Consider the following 21,613-nt stretch of genomic DNA (forward strand, 5'->3'; position numbering starts at 1 on the left):
CAACATCTATATCTATCCAGGCCCGTATCTAGACTGCCACACTAGGGTGGGCTGGTAGGGGGCAACTTTGGCGGTAGGTTGCCAGAGGTTGTGGGTTCGGGGATGGGGATTAAATTGCATTATATTCAGTGGCGCTGGAAGTACTTTTAGGTAGGAATTTGACGTTTTTTGGACTTTCATCCAAGAATATTTAATTTTAAATTAACATTAGGATTATACTGTTGTGATGTCATGATTCAGTATCTTCTCCTTTTCTCACTCACTTTCATGTAACCACCTGCTCTCCCTGTAGTCGTTTTACACTACAACAGACAGCAACACAGGCATAAACACTGAACCAAATTGTTCCAGTAGGAATCACCATTCTGTTTTGGGTCACCATCTGTAAGTAGGAACTTTCACTCAGGTGACAGGCCAATGTTTACATTATTATTGTCAAAACTATTAGCAAACTGTACAAACTAACTATTTACAAAACTATTGCTATATTTCCAAGACGTTTAGTCTTATTCAAACTCAAACTGAAAAGTGACAAAGAAAACTACTTTGAAAGCAGATTGACTTACCCTAAAAATAAATAAAAATACTTCATCCAGTTTAAAATAATCAACTCCATAATATTTCTTTTCATTGGATGAGCTTATTTCTCAAATCAAATTAAAGCTATAACTACTGTTAGGTGCCCTAAACTAACTAACCCAGTGGTCTCCAACTTTCGGGTCGCGACCCTAAGTGCGGTCGCCTGGAATTCAAAAAGGGATTTTTTTTTTTTTTTTTTTGGGTGGGCAAGATTAATTTTTGGGTGGGCATAGCCCACCCCTGCCCCCCCCTAGAATCGGCCCTCTATCTATCTATCTATCTATCTATCTATCTATCTATCTATCTATCTATCTATCTGTCTATCTTTGAGTTTATCGCTTAGACTCGTCGGCGGTGTGTTGGAACCTTGAGAGGGAGAGCTCTCTCCTCTGCCTGCTGCGGCGCTGCTGTGTGTGTGGTGTGTGTGTGCGCGGGTGCAGACAGATAGACAGATAGACAGATGACCGTCAGTCAGTACGATATGCGCTGCGCGGAGCAACCATAGGGAGCAACGCGCGAACACACACACACACACACACACAATCTCTATTTACTTCTCTCTCTCTCCTCTCTCCCTCTCGGAGCAGAGGAGAGAGGTCTGAGAGAGGGACATTTCCCTGCTGCAGACGGGACACGCCCCCACTAGAGAGCTGCGCGGGCCTGAAATCTCGGCCCGAGCCCTGCCCGGCCCGTGACATGCAGGCCCGTGCCGACCCGGCCCGCATGAGTTATGAAATTAATTGGCCCGAGCCCGTTGCGAGGCCCGAAGCCAAAAATTACGATATAATGATGACACATCTCTCCCTCTCTGTTCCGTGTGCTGAGCGCGGCCGTCCTGGCCGCTCCTGCAGTGCAGCAGCGGCCTCTCTCTGCCTGTCTCTCTATTTGACTCTCTCTCTGTGTGTGTGTTCGGGAGCTGTCTACAACTGTGAGGTGCTGAAATGACCAGTCCAGCGCCTGCCCTTGTGCCCTATTGTTCTAATAGCCTAATCTCTCTCTCACAGAGAAGACAGGATATCGCTCTCTTGGAGAATGAATGAATCAGGCGAAACAGGATTCAATGGGTTGGGTTGACATTTAATTAATGAGCAAATGGGAGGGCTACATTCAGCTGCTGCTGATGAGATGAGTATAAAAATAAATTGCCACAATAAAATAATAAATGTTGTCTCACTCGTTTAATTGCCTCAATCAATGCCCAAAACTGAAACAGTCAAATGTCTCTCTCAACTCAAAGCATAACATTTTTTTAAGTGCAGATTCACTCACCAAGTTGTGTAAAAAAACTGCTTGTAGCCTATGTATATGTCGGCTATTCCTCAGAAGTCGCACATCTTCGCCAACAGATTGAACAGAACATAACAGGCTGGCTATATTCCAACGTTTCCAAACAGTCCAACGTGTCCAAAACTATTTGCAGTCACAGTTTACTATGTTATCATTTTTTGCGGGCACCGTGGAGGAAAAGGATTGCATCCACCGTTGACGAGCTGAGCTGGGTTCTCCTCTCCTCCAGTGTTCTTCCTGCGGCGCTGAAGTTCCGCTCGCTCGAGCTGCTGCTTGCCGGCACACTAAACACATAGCGAGCCAGCCTAGCTAGGCAGGGCAGGGTGGTTGTGTGCTGTTTCCACCAACTCAGCACATCCCGGCCATCACCTGTCATGCCGTGGTTCAGGTTGATATAAATTTGAACCTCATCCACTGGGACATCAGGCTCCTCCTGGGCGACATTTTCCCACTCCTCTTCAAAGTCCGCCAAGGCCCTCCTTTTGGCTGCTGGTGGTCGTGGCCGTGCCGGCGGCCCTCGTTCTGGTTCGCCAGCTGCAGCTGGGCCTGGGGGCGGGTCGTCCTCATCCACGTCCACCACCTGCTCGTCTCCTGCTGCTCTGACTCTGAAGCTGTCGATCCAGCCTTTTGCGTCCTGATGGATCGCATCTCTCTCATCATCACTGAACATGCGCAATTGGTTGAATTTAGGCCAGAGGAACATTGCAAGTTTGTGAAGTGGCTTAATCTCAATTTTCTGTGACATCCACACAAGATGACGCTGGCGGATGCTGGCCTGGTATGGGGTGTCACTGTTTTTCGGCTGGCAATGACGCATCAACTTCCTCTGCCACAACACCACAAGGTTTAAGGTTGGATAGCGGTCTCCTTCCAACTCCTTTTGGGCATCGTAAAACGGGCGTAGAAACTCGATCAGGAAGTCCAATACATCAGGGGAGACATCATTGATGCGCTGGACCTCTCCACGAGCCTGCAGCTTTTCGCGTAGCTGAGGATACACCTTCTGGACAGACTCGAGAGTGATAAACTGCGTGCTGTAACGTGTCTCTCCCATCTGCTTAACAGTGCTGGACAGCTGGCTTGCCAGACCACTTTGCTTCACATACCGGACTAATTTCTTTACAGCTAGCAGGGTCGCTGTCACTTCTGGGACAATTTCAGACAGCTCATCCACGTTGAGGGCATGTCGCATCACTGTGTTATAGACGTGGTCTTGACAGTCAAGTCGCTGATAAGGCCGCAGCGCTAAAACAATGTTGCTGCCCTGGTCGGTGACCCACACCACCTTATTCATAATAGAGGCGTCAAAGCCCAGGACCGATACCAGCTGTTGCTGCAATTCAGTGCGGATATTAATTCCCGTTTTGGCCTCTTCAGCAGGGAACACGGCAGTGGTGAGTACCTGATTTTTCAACTCGAAATCGTCAGTGACATAGTGACATGTGATGGCCATGTAAGATAATTTGCGAAAGTCGTCTGTCCACATGTCAGTTGTCATGCCGATATTAACAGACTCCAGCACCACTTTCAACTCTGCAATGAGGATTTCTCTTTGTGTTTTTGCCATGGTGTGACATCGCCGGGAGATGGTTGTTGGGTCAGGCAAAACCTTTTCAGCAGGCAGACGTCCACATGTTGCTCCTATATTAATCAGCTCCTGTGCTAATTTGAGGAATCCTGTTCCCTCCACTGTTCGGAATGGTCTGATGTCCTCACAGCAGAAAGCCACACACTTTGCAGTGACTTGAGATTTAACGTTAGCTGGCACCGGCTTGGACAAATAGGTGCTCAATGAAAGTTGACGTTGGCTTGAGGCCTCGGTCGGCACGGTGACAATGCATCCGCGTTCGACATGCCTTTGCAGATGAGATGAACCCGTCTTCTTGCTATCATAGGCTAGGATAGCATTGCAATTGTTGCATTGTACATGGCCGATGGGTTTATTTTCAACGGTTGTAACAAGTTTGAAATGTTGCCAGCATGGCGCTTTCCCTGCTGGATTTGGGGCTGTTAGAAGCTCTCCCATCGATTGTTTCTCTCTCACTCACGTGACGACGCGACGAGTAGCTAGCACGCTGTCTGAGTCTGAGCGGAGGAGGGTCTGTGGTCTGACTGTGTGTGTGTGGCTGTGGCTGCCTGGGCGAGTGTCTGTGCAGTGTGCAGTGTGCGCTCCTCCTCTTTGTGTGACTGCTCTGCTGTGTAAAATCAAGCGAGTAATACAACGTTATTTTATTTAATTATTGAAAAACGGCCCGACCCCGGCCCGGCCCGGACCTATTAATAAAAAATAAATAAAAAACGAGCCCGGCCCGGGCCCGTTTAGGCAGGCCCGAGGGGCCCGCGAGGGTACCCTCGGGTTTGCAGCTCTCTAGCCCCCACAGTCAACCCGTTCTCACTCCGAGCGCGTAGCATATTGACGCTTTGTCCCGTCCCTTGTGCGTCGCTTGTTACTAACATGGTACCCTTGAGCGACACATGAAACGACTTGGGCTTTCCGACTAAACTCAATGCAAACCCATGGAAGTAATCTTTGACGCTTATGGCAACTGCTCCCCCATTAGCCTAACTGCTCCCCCATTAGCCTAACTGCTCCCCCATTAACTCATTCACCGCCAATGATATCACCGCAAATATATCGAGTCTGTAATCTCTTTTTCTATTATCTGTTGGTATGGAAACCTTGGTATTCAAGGGAGGAACTCTCTCGGGAGGATCGTGAGAGCGGCATCAAAAATAGCCGGAGTAAATTTTAGTAGCCTGGACCACATTTTTAACAAACAGGTGCTTAAAAAGGCCATGTCCATTCGCATGGACGATACTCATCCTCTCTGTTCAGAGTATGTGCTGCTCCCTTCGGGCCTTCGGCTAAAGGTTCCGAGGGCTACGAGAAACAGATATAAACTGTCCTTCGTTCCTGTTTCCATAACAGCTTTAAATGCTGCTGAGAGGAGGAGATAGTGCACTCTCTCTCTCTCTCTCTCTCTCTCGCTCTCTTTTCTCTGTCTCTCGTGCAGCTTAAACGCTGCTGGGCGGAGGAGATGATGCACTCTCTCTCCTTGTCTCTCTTCTTAGGTAGGTATTGCTGCTATAAATATTCTTTATATATTTTATATTCAAGATATATCTTTATTTATTTTTTACCTACCTATTTATGTGAGCTCAAATAGTCCTGGACTCTTATTACTTTTAAGTTCATGCACGTGTCTCTTACTACTTTTAAGTACATTGTACGTGTCTTTACTACTTTTAAGTACATCGTACAGATCCTTTGAGGTGTGTTTTTATTTTTGTTTTTATTTTATTTTATCCTGTGTTTACTTGATCCTTTTTCTGCTGGAAAACTGCTGCCATGCTCCATGTTTGTTTTAATTTGTTCATGTTCTGTTTTTTCATGTATTCGCTATGCTTTTTATGTCTGCTGCACACAAATTGCCCTTCGGGGACAAATAATAAACTTGAATCTTGAATCTTGAATCTTGAATGACGTCTTTGACGTGTTATCAGAAATAGCCCTCCCCGCCAATGACGTGTTTGACGTGTTTTTGTTTTTATTACTGCAGGGCGTAGTTTAAACACTTCCCCAGCCTGTCACATGGTATCAGGTCCCTAGCATCTAAGACAACATGTGAACAAACACATACCGCAGCTGTTGTTTTGAAATTGAGCAAGAGGAAAAGCAGAAAACGGGTAACGCTTCCTTGTGCAGACAGGAGAAACGCCATTGAAACGCGCCTCGGCGCGCTGCACGAGCTGGAGTCGCCTTCCTCTGTGCCAGCCGGGAGAAAGTAATCAAGAGATGTGTTTGATCATCGGAGGAATGAGGAAATGATCGATCAGTTTGCGAGGGCGGTGAGGACGTGTTGAATAGCCGAGGGGAAAACGGGAACGATCAGATAGCAGGGAGGATATGACAGGGAGACATGGACGAGGACGGGTTTTCTCAGGGAGAACTTTTGGGGGAAAACAGGGTGTATATAAATGGCTATAAGTAGAGTACAGAACATGCTAAAAGCTCACTTTTTTTTTCCTGGTGAACCCAGAGACGTACATCTTCATTTTGAGGTATTGCAAATCACTCTGGTGCTAATAGATAATTTACTGTGGGTCTTGAAAGATGACCAACAATTATGAAAATCTTTGGCCTGTGCTAAATATTGGCAGTCCTAAACTGGCGGTGAATGAGTTAACGTCAGGAGGAGCTAACCTCTCCCAGACCCTAACCCTAAACCTAACCTCTCCCACCCCATGCCTAAACCTAACCTCTCCCAGACCCTAACCCTAACCTCTCCCACCCCATGCCTAAACCTAACCTCCCCCAGACCCTAAACCTAACCTCTCCCACCTCCCACGGCTAAACCTAACCTCCCCCCAGACGCTAATGGGCGGGCAGTTGACTAATGGGCGAGCAGTTAGGATGATGGGGGCGCAGTTGCCATAAGCGTCAAAGTTGACTTCTATGGGTTTGCATTGAGTTTAGTCGGAAAGCCCAAGTCGTTTCATGGGTCGCTCAAGGGTACCATGTTAGTAACAAGTGGCGCATAAGGGACAGGACAAAGCGTCAATATGCTACGTGGTCGGAGTGAGAACGTGTTGCCACAGTCCGCGGGAGAAAATACACTCTAAAATATAATTGATTCTCATTACTTTTGGCATGACTGTCAAACCTAAATTTATATACTTTGCGACGTTCATCATCGTTCAAATTTGGCTGGTGGCTTATTAACATAGATTCCTGTGATGTGATGAACTCAAAATGCTAAATAATAATAAAATATTTCTGGTTTCCAGGGACTTTAAAGTTGTGAGAGGGCGTGGCCTCTCAGCTAAATTGTCATAACTTCATGACCGATTAACAAATGTTCACGAAACTTGCTGGAGATGTTCTGAGAGCATCACAGACCATGTGTGTCAAATTGTGTGCAATTCGACCAAAAGGGGGCGCCATAAACGCCAGAAATGGGCGTGGCCGAACACAAAAAAGGCCGTAACTCTGCACCTGTTTGTCCAATGATCGCGAAACTGAAGTTTTGTCAACATTGGTGAAAGTGGGCACGGTCTATGGTGTAAACATGTAATAGTGGTAAATCAAGTCCATTCGCAGCATAATCGGTTGCAAACTTCTCAGCCTCATCTGGAATGGCATTTCTGACATGCTATTTTGAAATTTGACCAAAAGGAGGTGCCACAGATGCAAAAAGTGGGGGTGGCCTAACAAAAAAAACGCAGTAACTTCACACCTGTTTGTAACTCCCATGCAATTTCTCCAATTTTCAAGCAACTTTTTCCACATGTTCACCTAAACATGCTTTACAAATTTGCCTCCAGGACTATTAGGGGTTCAATTTGCGCAAGGCTTGAACCCCTGCTATTGCCGCTTGCGGCTATATTTTATTTATTTGATTTTGCTTCTTTTTGGGTGTGTCCTTTTGGGTTGTGTTTTGGTGTAGGAGTCGCCTATGGACAGGTCTTGAAAATTAGCGCTCCGCTATATACACTTAACACTGTATCTGGTTACTGTGCATAGCTCTATGTTACATCTCCAATGCTCTGTGATGTTCATATCAAATAACCTAAACCTCTCTTTTTCAAAATTCATCATGGCTCAATATCCATTTTTTGTATGCCTTCAGCTATAAGTGCAGCAGGTTATATGTTTTGTTTTGTTTTTTACAAAATGCACAATGGTTATGGAATGTTTAGCTAGGCTGTAGCACTATTTGTTTAAAGCCTGTTGTTGTCTTCAGTGTTGGTCCACAGAGTGACGGAGGCAGAGCGCAACGAGGGGAACGAGGTAGCAGCTCTCAGAGCAGAGCTGCAGAAGAAATTGCAGGATCTGCACAGAGAGAACGCAGGTGGGACACCCCAGGTTAAATTAAATGTCAATACCTGAGTCTTTGTAATGTTCAATTTATAACCTGACATCCAACCATAATCTTCTAGAATTGACATAAGTTTGGGAAATGTTGAATTTGGGTTCTGGAGAAAAATAATAATGTCGTCTGCAAAAAAGACCTATTCTGTGTTCCTCTTTTGCTACAATGATGCCCCTCACCTCTCTACTTTCTCTAATAACTTGAGCCAGCGGCTCTATAAAAATCGCGAAGAGGGCGGGGCTAGCGCAACAGCCCTGGCGAGTCCCTCTGAACAGCTTGAATCGATCTGTCAGGTGGCCATTTTTTTCCCAATATTTTATTTTCAATTTTTATAGAACAATAATAATACACAAACAAGACAAATAAACGGGTTCAGACACAGGAAGGAAAAAAAAAAAAACATACATCATCAACATTCAACATCACATGTTGCTACCAGCCGCATAAGCTGCTCTTATCTGTAATAGATATTGTGCATGGGGTCCCACGCAAGAGGCCCACAAGAAACCAGACAGGAGAGCCTCAGACACTATTCATTCTTAATCTCATCAAAGGCTACGTTTACATGGACAGTTTCAATCCTCTTTAACTCAGAATTCGATCCCAATCCTCTTCAAATTTATCTTGTAAACACCTAAAGCAGAATGAAAAAGGCCAATTCGATGTGAAGTCAAATTCGATGTAAGGGGCTGGTGTAGTTCGTTTCTCAATGCGATTGAAGTATTTTTCTATACATGTGAACGCTCTTTCCTCTACGATCCTCTCTAACTCACTGCGGTCTTTCTGCGCATGCCCGTTGTCAGCTCTCCCTCTCAAGGAAGAGCTCTGTCACACTTCAGGAAGGGAGGGGGAATCACATGGATACGTCAAACGCGTCAAACCGCGTCAGACACACCCGGCCCCAGCAGCTAGCAAAACATGGCCGCTTCCAGAGTGGCTGTTGACAGTTTCAAATGATGACAAATCAACCACTTTTGCAACGTGGGGAGGAGGCAGCGATTTGTTTGGCGTTAACGTTAGCTGTTGTGGTGGCTATGGCTAACTTTAGCTAGCTAGTTGTGGCTACCTTCAACAGGCAGCGCTCCACAAGCTTGTGGTGACGCTAACGTTACATGCAAGCTAGCTGCGGGGCAGTCATGATCTATAACGAAACGAATGCGCACATTTACATAAAAGTCAACATCACAGTGTCTTTTCTTTAATCTAGAGGCATCATTTTTCAGTCAAAAGTGAAACGGGCATGCGCAGAATGACTGCAGTGAGTTAGAGAGGATTGAGATTGGATACTATTTTCTCTTGTAAACTCACAGGAATTAACGATCAATGCGAATGATTTGATTCGAATGATTTCATTTCGAATTAAAAGGCCTCATGTAACCGTAGCCAAAGTAGGCCAAAAAAGGGTCCCAAATAGTCGAGAACCTTTTAAGCGAGTTGGCTCTCAGGGACCTGAGTCTCTCCAGCTGTACAACAAAGATCATGTCCATCAGCCACACCTGAAAAGAGGGGGAAGATGAGGACTTCCATTCCTTCAGAATAAGTTTTTTGGCAACAGTTGTCCCGAGTGTCAGAGATTGCTCCACAGCCGCAGAGAAATTCAGAGAGCATTCCGAGCAGCCGAAGATGGCGAGTTCTGCCTCCGGTTGCAGGGTTATTTTGTAGGCCTTAGAGCAGTGGTTCCCAACCACCGGTCCACAGCGCATTTGGTACCGGGCCGCGAGCCCGGTCCCAAAAAAATAAAAAATAAAAATGATATATATAGTTTACAAACATAAATAAACGTCAACTTGAAACTATGTTTCAACTACCACACAGCCTATAATATTATAGCCTATGTTTATTAAAAAATATATATATTTTGTATTATTATTATTAAAATTGACAACTGGTCCGCAACTTTTTTTCCATCTATCTACCGGTCCGTGGCACAAAAAAGGTTGGGAACCCCTGCCTTAGAGTAGCAGTCAAATACTTTGGTCCAGAACCCCGTCAATGAAGGGCAGAACCAGAAGGCATGAGATAGTGTGCCCTCTGACACCTGACACCTGTCGCACAGTGGTGAGACAGAAGGGTAGATTCTGTGCAATTTGTGCTTGGAGTAGTGAAGACGGTGAGCGACTTTAAATTGGATCAGCTGGTGTCTGCTATTAACTGAGCAAAGTTGTACTATAGACAGACTCCTTTCCCATATAATGTCAGATAAATCAATACCAAGTTTCCCCTGCCATGCGTCTCTGTGTTGCAGTTGTCAAACAGATATACAAATCTAGAGATAAGGTGCTTAGATTGGGGAGGGCTCAGCAACACATAAAAAAAAGCATGTTCATTTGGGAGTGCCGTCAGGTGGCCATTGATCATTATTCTGGCACTCGGGTTGTCGTACAAGGCTTGTATGCGACTTATGAATTGCAGTTCTGTGGGTTTTGACTGACAGGCAGCTGCTGTGTCACTCTGTCTCTCCTCTATAACGGTGCGGCGTTCAGGCACGGAATATTTTACTGGAGCGAAGCACCGGATCGTTCAGGTCCACTTTCACCAGTGACTTAACCTAAACCTCTCTTTTTCAAAATTCATGGCTCAATATCAACTTTTTGTATGCCTTCAGCTATAAGTGTACCAAGTTATATGTTTTGTTTTGTTTATTTACAAAATGCACAATGGTTATGGAATGTTTAGCTAGGCTGTAGCACTATTTGTTTAAAGCCTGTTGTTGTCTTCAGTGTTGGTCCACAGAGTGACGGAGGCAGAGCGCAACGAGGGGAACGAGGTAGCAGCTCTCAGAGCAGAGCTGCAGAAGAAAGTGGAGGATCTGCAGAAGAAAGTGGAGGATCTGCAGAAGGATCTGCACAGAGAGAACGCAGGTGGGACGCCCCAGGTTAACACACACACACACACACACACACACACACACACACACACAAATAGAATTTTGTTCAGTGCATTCTTTTCCTGTGTGTAACCCCACTAACTCTAACCCACTAACTCATATTTTCACTCAGCGTTGTATAAATACAATGTGGGTAGTATGTTTACTCAGAGCTCACCGTTAATTTGCTGGCAGAAAATCCGACATACAAAGCTGGTTGAAAATTGTATTGGTACTGAAATATGAATATGCCGAAACTTCACCCCAGGCCCGGACTGGCTATCGGCCTGGCCTGGCCTGGCCTGGCAAAGATTTTTTTCCTTTTTCTTTTTTGCCTGCAGGCAGGCCACTGAACTTAGAAGCAGGCCAGGCCAGTATAAGTGCTTCTAGTTGTGTGGAGATGTGCTCTCTAGACTGAAGCTCTACAAGATAGCAGGCACGCTGCAGACCCCAGCGCAACTTCACCAGCCCAGCTTCACTAGGCCGGCCCATTTTTATAGGGGGGTTCTCCCCTACTGGCAAGTGATATGGCATGGTGTGAGCAAAGACCATGGGATTTCAACCAAGACACCGCAACTTCAACTCACTTCCTGTCATTTTGTCACATGGGTTTTGCCCATGGTTTTCCACAAACACACCCACTTAGGAGACAGATTCTTTCGCCCCCATAGTCATCAAACTAAATATGCGGTCCATTTTCCGAAGTCACATATCTTCTGAACATTCTGACACTAAAATGTGACAGATCAGGAGAAAATTAAACTTGTTCAAGAGCTGTCTCTGTCTCAGCAACACACTCGCGAGATTTGGCAACAGGAACTCACGTTGGCAGGGGGCGATTAGCTAAAGGCTTTAGCTAGCTAAAGGCTTTAGCTAATCGCTAAAGGCTTTAGCTAATCGCTAGGCTAATTATCCTAAAGCTACATGCGAAGTTTGTTGATGTAGTAGGCTAGCTAAATCTGTGGTTGGATTTTTTTTTATATCTTAGTTGCAACTATATTGAGCTAACAAGGGGCAGCTTTGTGTTTATATGTGTGGTTTGTGTGGAGTTTGGGAACTCACAGTCACAATCTCTATTTCAAGTTAGCTTGCTAGGTCAGCAGGAACCCCGCGTGACCAGGCACAGTCCTCTCACAACACTGCAGGGGAGAGGTGACCACATGACCATTTAGGAGACTTGCTAGTACTGTACCATTTGTTAGAATTGGCGGATAAATTTTTTGTATGCCTTCAGCTATAAGTGTACCAGGTTATATGTTGTTTTGTTTCTTTACAAAATGCACAATGGTTATGGAATGTTTAGCTAGGCTGTATTTGTTTAAAGCCTGTTGTTGTCTTCAGTGTTGGTCCACAGAGTGACGGAGGCAGAGCGCAACGAGGGGAACGAGGTAGCAGCTCTCAGAGCAGAGCTGCAGAAGAAAGTGGAGGATCTGCAGAAGAAATTGGAGGATCTGCACAGAGAGAACGCAGGTGGGACGCCCCAGGTTAACACACACACACACACACACACACACCGATTTCACACATACGTACAGGAAAATTGCCTGTAAATCAATATCGGCCATTTCCCGGAATTTCCCTTCACACCTGAGCGCTCACATGTGTGAATATAGCAGCGAAATTGCCTGTATTTGAGGGGGGGGGGCACTGCAGAGTGGGTGGGGTGTGACGTATGCACTTGGATGGGGAATCCTCCTTATTTTGGGGGTCGGCAAAACTCCGATGGTGGAATAAGTTTGCTTGTCACACAATAAATCACACTCGTTTGACTTAAGAGGGCATGTATGTTGTATCCTTCACATTCGCTAACCAGTCTTTGAACTGAAATATTTGAAGAAGTAGGGATCCCTGTCGGAGAGAAATAGCCTGGCTGGTTCGATGTTTATCCGTTCACCTGCGTCGCGTTAAAGCACTTTTTACAGACTGGCTTCGTTTGATGTGTCCAGGGGGCTTGCCTTCGCTGTCAGCAACGTAAGCAAAATACTTCCACATTTCGCTTCGTGCATTTGCTTTCTCAACAAGCGTTGGGCGGCTTGCAGGGCTCAAGCCGCTGCCATTTTCGCTGTCTGTGTCCCTGTCGGGCTGGACTGGAGGACTCTGGCCAGAGTGCGAGCAGAGAGGGGAGGGGGGCGAGCACGCCCACACATGAAGCAGCCATACCGCACCTATGACAACCTAGGAACTGGTGAAATGTCCGCGATGACGGGGTCACGCTTATACCGGAAAACAACTTTCGCACATGAAGGCATTAGACGGCTTTCCGGTCATTTACCGGTAAAAAGCGCACGTGTGAAAACGGCTATACACACACACATTGTAATTATTTATTTATGTCCAACTAATTAGAGGATACAGTACATTAGGGCAGTCAGATATTCAGTCAGTTACAAAGGTTCATCAACGTTAGGTAAGAAAGATACACAAAGTTTTATACAACTTGTAATAGCAATTAGCAAGCAATTTTGACGTCAGCACTGCTAGTCTCTGTCTCATTATTTCTCGGTTCTGTACAGGTCCAGTATGTTTGGTTCTATATGGGTCCAGGTCAGACATTTATTGGTTCTGTCTGGGTCAGGTCTCAGGTTTCTAAAAATAGACGGGTCCAATCCGGGTCTGGGCACAAATTTCCCAGGTCCATTAGGGTCCGGGTCCGTCATTTTGGACCCATGAAGACCTCTACTATGAATGAACAAGTAAATAACATAAGATAATTTCATAGTTGTAGCTACGGTGGTGCTGTGCATGTTGGTGCATGTGATTTATTTGAATAATGTCATAGTGAGAGCTTAAAGCAGTGATACTCAACTTGCGGCCCACGGGCGCCCCCTGTGTGGCCCGCGATGGAATTGCAAAAAGTGCACCTGAACGCAACATGCAAGACACCCGCTGAATAACTGTCCAAATGTTCATGTCATGTCATTCTGGCCAATACTCCACTTCTGTTCTAGCATTTCAGTCTGGAATGTGGAATATCTTTCAATAATCTATGATTTAGCTGCTAAATTGTCAAATACCGCCGTCTGCTTGCTACCCAGGCACTTATGTTAACCTAACTAACTTAACCTCACTAACTATCCGGTGTGCACAACATTGTCAGACTAAACTCTGGCTGACACCCCAAAAACCTACAATCAGCTACAAAAAAATGTATATTGTTTGTTTATTAACTGGCCCCTGGCCTTCTATCATTTCACGAAAGTGGCCCCCAGGCAAAGCAAGTTGAGTATCCCTGGCTTAAAGGATAGGGTTATGTCTTTTTTCTCTTAAAGCCTAACCTATAAAGACCAAAACCTACAATGCATCAATCGGTAAATAAAGCTCGCAAACACATTTCCAAGTTGTATTTAATGTATTCGTATTTAACTAGGCATCTCGCAGGCTACGCACGCTCGATTCCTAGGCTCACGTGCTGCGCGGCCTCGCCCGCCCTGCAGCTCGGATACACAGCTCGGCCGCTGCACGGCCTTGCCTGCAGCTCGGCTGATGACATCACTCGCTTATATAAGATGATGATTATGACAATGACATCATCAGTGATACAATAAGATGATGTTGCTCTTATGACATCACTGATGATGTCACAATGCCTATGACATCATCAGTGATGTCACAAATGCCTATGACATCATCAGTGGGACAAAAATAGAAACAGACAGAGATTGCCTACTTCCCCCTTTTATATACTAGTGCAGTGCCCGTGTACCACCCCCTGGGCGCTTCCCCCGCGCACACACGCACTCTGTCAGGTCACCCTAAGCGCACAGTTGCGCACTCCCCAAGTTTGAAGTCGATCCGACAAACGGTTCTCGAGATACGTGAAGGAAAGACATGTGACAGTCCTGGAACAAGTCCGAATTGCATGAAATGCAGCACCGCACGCACTCCATCGGGGTCCGAGCAGCGAACTCCCCAAGTTTGAAGTCAAGATTATTTTTATGTTTTTAACAGGGTATTAAGTCATGGTTAAAAGAGAAACAACTGTGTTCTCACACTTAATACCCTTGTAGACCTCTGGTGGTACTCTGTGTATTATGTCTGTATCAACACAGTCTCACAGAAAATTGTATAATAGCAACGTTTTGGAGCAACGTTGCTATGTTACAATTTCGGCTCAAATTGTAAAATGGTAACGTTCTGAGATCTTAGGGTTAGGGTAGGAGGAGGGGTTAGAATCAGAAAATCTCCGTAAACCATGCCCAAACCACGCCCACCGCTGTAGACACATACGTTACCATTTTACAATTTCTGAGCCGAAATTGTAAAATAGCAACGTTGCTCCACAAACGTTGCTATTTTACAATTTTTTTGGAGATCGGGTTGGTCTGTATTGTGTGTACATCGTGTGTACATTGTGCGTACTGTATTGTATGTACATCCTTGAATATTTGTATAGCTTTGCTCATGTGGTTTTATATTTGACTAGGTTTCTTTTTGGGTATGTCCTCTGGGGTGTATTTTAGTGACTTTCTGTAGTGACTTTCTAGTCAATACATTTGTATGTATAGCTTTACGCTTGTGGTTTTTTATATTTGATTTTGCTTCTTTTTGGGTACGTCCTTTTGGGTTTGTTTTTTGGTGTAGGAGTCGCCTTTGGACAGGTGTTGAAAATTAGCGTTCCGCTACACTTAACACTGTGTATCTGGTTACTGTGCATACCTCTATGTTACATCTCCAATGCTCTGTGATGTTCATATCAAATAACCTAAACCTCTCTTTTTCAAAATTCATCATGGCTCAATATCCATTTTTTGTATGCCTTCAGCTATAAGTGCAGCAGGTTATATGTTTTGTTTAGTTTTTTACAAAATGCACAATGGTTATGGAATGTTTAGCTAGGCTGTAGCACTATTTGTTTAAAGCCTGTTGTTGTCTTCAGTGTTGGTCCACAGAGTGACGGAGGCAGAGCGGGAGCAGCAGGATCAGAGGAAGGATCAGAGGAAGGAGGTAGCAGCTCTCAGAGCAGAGCTACAGAAGAAATTGGAGAATCTGCAGAGAGAGAACGCAGGTGGGACGCCCCAAGTTAACAAACACACACACACACACACACACACATTTTAATTATTTATTTATGTCCAACTAATTACAAGATACATTAGGGCAGTCAGATATTCAGTCAGTTACAAAGGTTCATTAACGTTAGGTAAGAAAGATACACATTTTATTTATACAACTTGTAATAGCAATTAGCAAGCAACTTTGACGTCGGCACTGCTAGTCTCTGCCTCATTATTTCTCGGTTCTGTACAGGTCCAGTATGTTTGGTTCTATATGGGTCCGGGTCAGACATTTATTCGTTCTGTCCGGGTCAGGTCTCAGGTTTCTAATAATAGACAGGTCCGGTCCGGGCACAAATTTCCCAGGTCCATTACGGCTCGATCCCACCTGGCGCCTTCCGTAAGCGTTCTGGCTCCGACACGGTCGTCGGAGCTGCTCGCGGGCTCGGCCCCCTGCTCCGCTAAAGATACACGGCAGTTCTATTTTTCACGGATGCCGCCTGGAAGCTGCTTCAAGCTGCACAGAGCAGATCGTTCAGGCCGGAAGTCAGACACAGCAACTGCACGAGAATCCGGTCAACTTTCATAATAAAACACCATGTGCAGACCCAATACCGACTCCTTCTCCTTCTCCCCCCTCCCCCTGTAGTCTTTCAAGTAGGACACTAGTTCTCCTCCTGCTAACAGGCACTGTATGACAAATAAATAAATAATTTCAGCCTACTTACCCATGGTAGAAGCACAAAAATCAAGGGAAAATGACCAAATCAAAAGCAAGTCAACGACAGAGTGTGTTGTTTGTGTGTTGTGCTCTTTACATCCACCCCGTTGTACACACAGTATCGCGCGATCTCGTAAATCCTGCGCAATCTTGCATCCAGCTGCCAGGCAGCGCTCGGAAGCTAGAACGTGTGCGGTGGGACATTCCGCCGTGCGGAGGACGGAGCGTCCTCGCCCGCCCTGCAGCTCGCATACACAGTTCGGCCGCTGCACGGCTTTGCCCGCAACTCGGCTGATGATGTCACTCGCTTATATAAATGATTATGACAATGCCTATGACATCTTCAGTGCCTATGACATCATCAGTTATGTCACAAATGCACACACACTGACACTGCACTCTGTCAGGTCACCCTAAGCGCACTCGCCAAGTTTGAAGTCGATCCGACAAACGGTTCTCCAGATACGTGAAGGACAGACATACAGACAGTCCTGGAACAAGTCCAAATTAAATGAAATGCGGCACCGCACTCCATCGGGGTCCGAGCAGCGCACTCCCCAAGTTTGAAGTCAATCGGACAAATGTTTCTCAAGATAAACTGCTTCAGTAGGTGGCGTGGGAAATTGCAAGAATTTGCAAGATTTGCAAGAAATTCAGCGCTGCACTACTTCGAGTTCCCAGGAGCACACTCCCCAAGTTTGAAGTCAATCGGATGAACGTTTTTCAAGATAAACCACTTCTTGTGTTGCCAGTAGGTGGTGCTGTGCCAAATTGCACACAATTCGGCACTGCTCTATGTCAGGTTCCCAGCAGCACACTCCCCAAGTTTGAAGTCGATCAGATGAATGGCTATCGAGAGAAACCGCTTTTTGCACTCCGTTGAGTCCCCCTAAGCGCACTCCCCGAGTTTGAAGTTTGAAGTCGATCAGATGAATGGCTATGGAGATCATGTGTTGGGCAAGTTACTTAAAAAATGTAACATACTACATATTACTAGTTACTTTCATTTGAAAGTAATAAGTTACTTTACAATATTACTGTCTGTGTAGAGTAACTTGTTACTTATTACACTACTTTTGCATTACTTTCACCAAAATAACTGCAGTAGCAAAATGACATCGCCGCCCCGGAACCACCCCGAAAAATAATTTTAAACCGGCTTGAAGTTAGTGTAAACCGTCCAAAATTCTAAATGTTATCCTTTTCCTTTGTTATTGTCATCTATAGTGGTTATTTGCATAAAAACACACAATTTGATTATGAAATTATTGTATCTTTATTTAAATATTTGGTTTGATTTAAAAAAAAGTAACTCAATTTGTAACTTGTTACTTGACAAAGTAACTGGTTACTAAATAATGAAATCCTATTGGTAATAAGTTATATTACTGAGTTACTGCTAAAAGCACTTAAATGTAATATATATCTCAAAAGGAAGCACGTTGTGGCGAATGCAGACGATGATAGAGATGAAGGATAATTAGCTTGTTAGCTCACTCACAAGTTTTAGCTGCTAATGTTAGCTATTGGCTAACGATATTAACGTTAAAAGCCTTGCTGTAACGTTGTCATCATAGCGACGTTAAGATCATGTGTTGCTGACGGGAATACTGGAAACCTCATTTTACTCAGCAGTTTGCACTCTCTACTTACTACATTTAAAAATGTGTTTGATGCCTGAGAAGACTGAAACAATTTATTTTTGTTGATATTTTGGTTGCATTACATAGTGAATAGTTTTTGGTTCCATTTCCATTCCACGTAGTAGTGCCCTAATTTTAATTTGCATTATTCATTCAATGGATAGTAGATATTTCATTGCACTATAGGTTTTCAATTTCAATGTGTACTATTTTGCAATTTGCACTATATTACATTTATTACATGCAAGTACATTGATGCCAGAAATAAATATGCTGCTACATGCTCTAAACTTTAAAGGTAATTAAAAGATGATTTTTGATCATCAAATCACTTGCCTCCATGAAGTTTTGTAAACCGATAAAAAAAAAACATATAATAACATATAATATGTGGTCTTAGTCTGTGTCATTATGTAGGCTACGTATCAGTTGAGACTCGAGACTTACTTGGATTCCACAGTTCTACAGTTAGTCTGCAGCATTGAGCTCCCCAATCTTGTCAGGGTGCAGTGCTATAGTATGTTTAGGAACTTGTGTACCGTGCGTGCAACTCATGGAGTGTTTGGTATCAATATTCTCCGAATCGCAACCCACATTGATCTATATAAATCATGGGTATGTTTAATAATGCTTTGTAAATGTACAACACGGTCCCATCTTCCTCCTTAAACCAAAGGTCATCGAATGGAAGTGGGGGGTCAAAGGCTATAAACCACTTCACATTCCTTTTTAAGAAGAGCCAGTAGTCTGATTTAAAAACGCGAAGGGGTCCGGATGGATTTAATCAGCTAGAAATCGTAGCATGATTCATTCCTCATTCCGGAGCATATTATCTTTCTTGAAATCCAATGGGCACACGCGCAGATCAATACTCGATTAATGCAATTTAAGAAGATATCTACTCTCTGTAACCAGATTAGACCTTCTCAGCTCATATAGCTTGTCAATAAAATAACACTGCATGAGTTGCACGTACGGTACACAAGTTCCTAAACTGTTTGCTTCCAGACTCAGTGCATGGGCATGACTGTTTTGCTTCAAGAGTCCTGTCCGGGGTCCCGTCCGTGTGACCTGTGAACTAAATCTCTGCCAACCGGACAGAACGGACATTGACGAAACACACTGTCAACAGTTAGAAATCACTCCTTTGGTATTTCCAGACAGGCTGGCGCCTTGGGCCCTTTTTGGCTCCCCCCAGATGCAGGACGCAGTCAGAGGTCAGTTCCTGTGACCTCTGGAGAGGAGAGATCTGTACATTAAATATTCAATATTTAATGCACGTTACTAGATGATTTTCGCTACATAGCTAAGGTTAATAATCCTATGCTATTAGGGACTCATAGGGCCCTATTTTCGCAACGGTGGTAATTTTGCATTAGCGCCCGTTTTGAGCTGGAATAGCACCGCGCAAAGCCCTAATTGTGGGCGTGTCGGCCAGCTGTACGTCGCCTCATCTCGGCGGAAACCTCATATAGGCGTGTTCATGCCCAAAACAGTATTCACAAGTTTGTAATCACTCCCCTTAAAAGCCACAGCGTCACCGCGGTGACAGCAGCTTCTTTCTTGCTGAGTGCAAGCAGAGTGACAGAGAGAGAGAGAGAGGGGAGCGAATGAGAGAGAAAAGAGAGACAGAGAAAGAGAGGGAGGTAGGGGAGAGATTGAGAGAGGGAGAGAATTGGAGGATGAACCAGTTCGGATTCGTAACGAAAATTGATGCTGGAACGATCCATTTGAAACACAAATGACCGCTGCGCAATTAGGCAGTGAATATCCATGTCCCAAAGCGTGCGCTTACTGTAATTAGACATTTCGTTCATATAGGCTATAACATGCACATCTAAAAATATCTGTATTTAAGGCCGAAACGCCCATTCTGGCCTATTCTGGCACTGCGCCACGCCTCTTCGGCGTAAAGCGCATTTCGGGGCCTAAAAAAATGATGCTATCTTCCCGAGTCAGGCGCAAAGCGTGTTTTTTTGCATTTAACACCAGTTTAGTGCCTTAGGTCAGGAGGAAGATAGGGCCCTAAATCTCTTTGTATTTGTGCAAATAAAGAAAATTACTTTCAAACAAACTGTTAGAATATAACGAGAGATGTTTGCGAGAGTAGAAAGCCCTTTGATGTAGCGAGGAAAGCCGTCCTTCTTGTTTTGGGTCTGTTGCTAGGCAGAGTGAAACGGTTTACGGCAGCTATAAACAGTTGCTAGGCAGAGCGAAATGATTTGAGACACGGGCTGGTTTTTTCACTACAAACTCACCAGGTTGAAATCGTGCAATTTGAGGTGAAAGGTTGTTTTGTGAAAAAAGTTGTTTTTCGTTTTTCTCCATTAGTACACAAAGAAGAGGGTGAACTATCAATTCCATGTCAATTGGAGTCATTTTAGAATCAGTAAATAGGTATATTTTGTAAGATAAAAACTGACTGAAAGAGAAATTACTTATCTCTGGACACGGCTGGTATACATTTGCATGCGGCGATTCACTGGCTAATGTCTCCTATTGTTTAGAGTTTCGGCCAATGAGAACCCTCAGCACCCTCTTTACCCTGAGTTTTCCCTCCTTCCTTCTGGGCGCAGGTATAGGATGCCCCGCTGTTGCAGGAACAGATACAGCCATTCTTTTGTTCCTGAGGCTATTCGCTGTCTGAACTGTTGAATTGAATAGTAGCCTACTTCATGCCCCCTTTTTGTTTTAATTTACATGGTTTCGTGTCCTTTTAAATGTACTATGTTTTAAGACATCCCTATTTTTTACTGTTTCATGTCTGTATGTTTTTTAATTACTTTTTTTATGCTGCACATGAATTGCCCCAAGGGGGATAAATAAAGATTCTCTACTACTCTCTACTCAATGAGCCACATCAATAGAATTCAACGTGTTAGATGGGGGCGGGGTGCAAAGCTCTGTTTACAAGAAAGACAACACGGAGACTGGAGAGTCACTGAGGACAGTCTGTGTGGATTCAAATGATTGAAACTTTATCTGCGAGACGAGTGCAGTCCGGCCACTGCTATTCACAAGACCAATGGAACGCAGACAACAAAAAGACACATGTTCGTTATGGGAACTTTACTGATGCAGGCAGTGCAGAACACTTCTGGCTTTTCCTCATAGTCCTAGGTGAGTTTAATCATGATCCCTAACTAACGTTACGTCTTGTTTCTGTTTTAGGGAATGTGCGACCATCTAGTTATGGTTGGACGTGTGTTTTACTAAGTTTTATTGCGTTCTGATGAGAATTGAAGGCAAGAAGCGACAATTTACAACAGCACCGTAGCCATTTTGGCATGGAAAACAACGGGACAATAGCACAGAGAGGTTTGTGGCACCCCAAAATTGCGGTCTCTTGTGCGCTGTTGCAATGGAACAATGGACTAGTTGTCACTTCTTCTCAATGCTCACTCCCCCTCTACTAAAAGTAACCGTAGGTGTTGCTGTGTGCAAGAGGGCTCGTGTTTACCATGAATATGACATAAATTCACTTGAACGATTACACTTATATAGCTAACATTGTTTGACTGCAGTAACAGATGAAGTCAAGAAGCTAACAAGCTAACGGTGGTGTTGGTGGCTGTGTGACGTTGCCCCAGAAGTGAATTCCTCATTCATTTTCTCCATAGACATTTAGAAAAATCCGTATATAACGAGTT

The sequence above is a fragment of the Poromitra crassiceps genome (assembly GCF_964638095.1).
Source record: "Poromitra crassiceps genome assembly, chromosome: 29".
NCBI classification, from domain to species: domain Eukaryota; kingdom Metazoa; phylum Chordata; class Actinopteri; order Beryciformes; family Melamphaidae; genus Poromitra; species Poromitra crassiceps.